Genomic DNA, 5,862 nt, shown 5'->3' on the forward strand with positions numbered 1-5,862 from the left:
AGAGCCATGTGATTGCTTAAGTTTAGAAATGCTTGCTTCTATACAAGTGTCGTTTAGAGTCGTAGTGCGTCGCTTGAGGACAAACAACGAAATTAAGTTGAGGGTGTTGAAATTTGATACGCTCAAATTACACCTCCCTAAAGAAGTATAAGCGATCGTTATCAAGTAAAGAACCCAACTTGTAGGTTGGGGTCGATCCCACGAGGAAAATGGTTTAGACTTTACTTTAACCAACAATTATATTCAATTAGCCAAAGTACTTCCAGAAACAAGAAATAAAAGGGGGGATTTGTGAAACAAATTGTAAGAATTCAGTAAATAATCAGTAAACAAAAGTCAATTTCGGTTGTTATCAAGATGAGAAAATTAACTAGGGTATACGTGTTCACCACAAGCTCATAAGGCAGTAATTCTAGTAATCGCAATCCTTTCCTAGTGTGTTACATGCAAAGTGATAAGTTAGGTATCTCTAAATCCTTGGTCCGACATCTAGATAATTTCACCCCGCACCTTGATCCATCTACTTGTGTAAAATTTACTAACCCTTACCTTTACCTCATATTAGACATCATAATCGATGTTTGGCTTAATTATTACTTCGCACCAATCGACACTAGCCGATTAGATAGTATCACACTAAATCTATGTTGATAATTCTTTTCTTGTTGATTACCTCCTTGATCCGGCAAGTAGCAACAAGGCGAGTTCTAACGCGTGCACTCGTTAAAAAGACTTTTAAACGAAAGAATTATCAATACATGCAAAACACTATTCAAGAATTACTTATTTACTATTCATACTTTGTTAATCACTCATGGATCCCACAACCCTAGTTATGAAGTTTAGTTACCCATAATAGCAAAGAACACATTTCATAATATTAGATGAAGAAATCATGAACTTACGTAAAGAGAATAATAAACCCAGAATTTCAACTTGAATTGCAAAGCCAAAAAATCTTCAAAAACGAACTTAGAAATTCAATAATTGTTAGGTTTTCCAATTGATCTCCCAAGTCACAAAGTAAAACTAGAATAATAATGTCTAACCCCCCAAAAAACGAGGTTTACATGCCCTATTATAGAAACAAATCCTAAATTAAAAGGAAAACAAATTAAGGAAAGTTTGTTCAAGTATGCGTCTTCAATCCACGAGACCGAATTATGGACTATCGATGGATCTACGGTCTGTAAGTCCCTTCCGTCAGTCAGGACTTAGAAAATATTGCAGCTTCCAAAAAACTAGCTTCTCTGAAGCAAACGACGGACTAGCAGTACGGACAGTAGATCGATCTACGGTCCGTCAATCCCCTCCGTAGCTCCATACTTAGAATCTTCATAAATTAGGTACTGGAACCCTCGCAGTATCAATCTACGGATACACAGTACGGTCCGTAGATCCATCTACGGACCATCAATGGACACTGTGGTTCCACACTTGGTCAGATTTCCCTGATTTGTCCTCAATACCATGCCTGCTCATCTACGGTCATCACCTAAGGATCGTGAATGGACCTACGGTCCGTAGATCACCTTCGTGAATCCCCTGTTTCTGCATTTCTTTCAGCTGTCTCTATACTTCCGCGCCTGAACATCTTTCCTGCAAAACATGATAAAAACACATAAAAACCAATATAAAAAGGCCCTAGACACACACAATTGGTAAGTGAAATGTATTAGAAATACCGTAAACTCACGGTATATCACACCCCCTCTTGACTTTCACCTTGTTCCACAACATCATTCCTTCATCTCATTGCATGGAATTGGCCTACTTTGTTGTGTTGTGTAGCTTGCTTATATGTTGCTTTGAGTATTATCTGTTCCCTTGTGTGTTTACTTTATTAGCGCCATTATTATACAATTGGCGGCACTGATGCTGGGATGAATCATTTTGCATGCAGGTGAAAGTTTTTCATAGTTTATTTTTTAAGGCTTCTTAGTCGGTTATACTCAGTCGGTCTAAACTACTGAGTACAAGTGTATTGCATTCCCCCTATGTCTTTTATCCTTTTTGAAGTAGATCCTAGTCAGGGTGAGCTTCGTAGCGGTTGATTGGACCTAGCGATCCTTTCTCTTTCGAAGTTATTGTGAAATCCTGCTTTTCGGATCACCATTGGTCTTCATCTATCATTTAGAGTCTTTAATCTCCTTTCAAAGACTTGAGATGTTTTTCAGAATCTAGAAATGTATTAGATGATCTTTATACTTATGCTACCATGTTTTGGGAATTTCTTTGTTGTTTTTTATTGGTTTTGGCCTGACTTCCCTTTGGAAGTCTCGTATATGTTTTTCTTTCGGCTTATACATCAATTTAGGGTTCTCGGGTTGTGTGCCATCATGACTTTGACTTTTTGGGTCATGAAAGTAGCTACATTATTATTTGCTAACAAATGTATTCAATGTACTTTTCATTAAGAGTGACTCCAAATACAAATCTAACATTCAATGTACTGCATTAATTTTGCTGCAATATCTTTTGGAGAAAACATTTAGAATAAATTACACTCACTAATATCCCAATCTTCTATAATCAATGAGACTGAAATCTCGCAAGATATTTTCCATGATAAAAAAAGGAATTCTACTACAATATCTTATTTCTTTATTGGTTTTGTTATATCACCAACTATTACTTGTATGACATTGGTACATAATAATTCTTTTGTTACATTTTTTTTCACTTGAGTACATTGATACAACATTGATATATATATATATATATATAGCTTTCTGATGATGAATATTGAAACACTCAAATACCTTGATACTGTAATTATCCACTAGGTCATTTTCTTAGTTATGTGATATCTTTTTACGTTTAAGGATTTTTCATAGTGACCCCAAGTCATTTATGACTTACTGGGACTAACAGTTGGTCACCTGACCGTTCATTTGGTTTTTATGCGAGTTTTTGTATTTTGGAGCTTTTGAAACTTGCACAGTTAACTTTGGTCAAAACTTTAGGTAAATAGTTTTAGAATGCAATTTTGGTGTTTCTGTTAGCTCTTGAACATCAATTTTGGTCCAGTAGAACATTAGGTTTGGGTCCCAGGCTTCCAGCTCATTTCAAATAACCTTGTGGATTTTGGCTTCAATAGAGCCTTGGGTATAGGACCCACTTTTTGTTAAGACGACCTATATTGGCAGTTTTTGATATCTCCATTGAGTTTGGTATGACGAACTTTGTGGGGTAATATAGTTTGAGTATGTGCACGAGTTTCCGAACCAATCCCGAGCACTAGAGTGGAGTCCGTTAGGATTTAGATAAATTTTATTGTGCGTGATGCTAGTTTTCATACCCCAAACTTGAGGGCCACAACTATCACCTCATGCCAAAAATTAGGCCTGAACCGACCCTGCTAAACCACTTGCTAATGGAGCATTGGTAGCCACACAGAGGCCCCTTTCCACAGCTCTACAAAGAAAAGAACTACTCCTAAAAGTTTATGTAAAGCAATAACCAGATAGCACAGAAGCATGTTTTGGCCATCGAGGCCACCATGTTATCTAGGAAAGCAAAAATGCTATGTGGGTCGTCAAAGCCACCATGACCTCTATACAGAAGCTGAAAATAGGTATATAACTAATCATATGTCAAGTAGTTATCAAACATCAGTCAACCACAAAGCAAGGCCAACATGGTCAATAACATGGCTATACAACCCAATACGCTAGTATACAAGACTATATGAATATAACACTTGGACGGGATAGGGCTCTTGCCTACCTAAAATCTATAAACAACAAAGCAAGCAAACCTCTACAACTCTGAAAGCCCTGGAAGAAATGACTAAACTAATCAGTTGGATAGGCAGTTGTGCTACTTGACATGATTGTCTGGTCTCCACTAAAGACCTGCAGGCATAAATGTAGCTCCCCACGGCAAGGGGCTTCAGTACAAAATAATGCACCGAGCATGTGAGGTAAACTGAAAGCTAAAAATAAAGTATTAGTACTGAACGCAAAGGGTAGGGGTGAAACACAAGTGCAATCCTTGTCTTCCTGCAATAATACAATATAAACACATAACAAGCAATAACCTAACCAGGCCCCTATAAGCCCGACAAGTACGAACATCACACAATCCCTACAAGTCCTAACGAACACAAACAATCGCTATATACCCATATTAGCCCCTTACCTGGATCCCAATGATAATTTGATCTGAACTGTCTAAATGTACATGTGCCATGAATAACTGCAAGTCTGAGGCTCTGTGGTACCATACATTTATGTTGCCCCGTAGGTACAACCTACTCGGTAGTTTGAAAGAATTCGGAGATTTTGAGAGAATTAGTTAAATGTTTTTTCTAATGAGGAGTTTTGCAAAGGCTTTTGATAGGTAAAAGGGTTTCAAAATTAGAGGGAAATATATAAAGGGTTGGAGGCGGCGTGGGGGAACTTGGAAAGTAAATTTACTGACTAGGAAAATAAAATAATTTAATAGAATGTCTTTATTAGTAGATTATCTCAATTTTATGATATAACAGTCACTCAACCATTGATAATTATCTAAAGTCGTGTTTTTCTTCTTTTGTAATAAGAAGGTCACTCAACTTTGTTTATATCTCTTCAGAAGTCACCTTATTAATATTTGAACGAGCAGAATATGATATGAAATTATATTTATTTTGTACGGTCTTTTTCTTCTTTGTTTTTGAATCTACACTCCTCAATGACTCGACCTAGCTCTAACTCGTAACTTAAATTAACCATATTCACTTGGAAAAATCATGAGGAAAGCTTTAATTTTTGTTATCACCAAAACTGATGGCATAGGTATACTTTTTAAAAAATAAATATCTATGGATACTTTTACCACATCTATCACTTCTTAATTGCTTATCTTTCTTTCAATGTAAGATGTCCATTTTATAGAACACAATATATTCTATTCTACCGATGCATTTATATGAATCAATATTTTCTCTTTTTAATATAACGTTTAATTAATTTTTATTCATAAAAATAAATACTACTCCTATAAAATTTACAAGTTATTGCAATTTCTTAACTATATGGGTTATGGTTAAGGTTAGATCAGAAATTGGTTTATTGTTACGTGAATTAAAAATAGAAATAAAGTTCGTGTGAGCAAAATAAAATGCATGCTTATTAATCTTTAAAAAAAAATAGAAATGGTAATCATTGTGTAATGACCCGACACGTCGTACTAAGGGGAACCTCATGTGAAGTCCCAAAGTTTAGGTAGTGTCGTGCAAGAAGTACTAAAATTTGGGCATGATAGATTTTGGCCTAAATTATTTTCTAGGTTGGGCTGACGTCATCTGTCACGCCCCAAGCTACCCCAAGACACGGACACGGGACCTAGGACCACAAGTGATCCCAAGCTAACCGTGCTGGCATGATCATGAGCATACTAAAGATAATAATAACTGATGCGGAAGCTAAATCAGAAAGTAAGTCTAAAATGATGGGGAATACCCATATACTATATCTGAGATATATGAAAACTGATGAGTTTAATACAAATAAGATATTAACTCAACACTAAGCTGAATCTAACTATGTCTGAAAAAAACCTCTAAACTGACTAGAAATGTTAGGACATGCCCCAACTAGATCTAGCAAAACTGAAACTAAAGACTAAAAGCGATAAAGATAAACATGTCACTAGTCCTCGAAGAATGAGGACTCACCACTGATGCTGCTGAACTGAAGATCGGGAATCGATCTAAGCGTGATCTGGATGCTGAGAACCTGAACCTACATCACGAGAAGATGTAGCGCACGTATGCGTCAGTACTTGAAAGGTACTGAGCATGCAGGATAGAGTAAAGCTGAAATAACATATAACTGAACAAAGCAATAAAGCAATGAAATAATCTGAACATGATAT

This window comes from Solanum tuberosum, unplaced genomic scaffold (assembly GCF_000226075.1).
Source record: "Solanum tuberosum cultivar DM 1-3 516 R44 unplaced genomic scaffold, SolTub_3.0 scf00305, whole genome shotgun sequence".
Classification (NCBI taxonomy): Eukaryota; Viridiplantae; Streptophyta; class Magnoliopsida; order Solanales; family Solanaceae; genus Solanum; species Solanum tuberosum.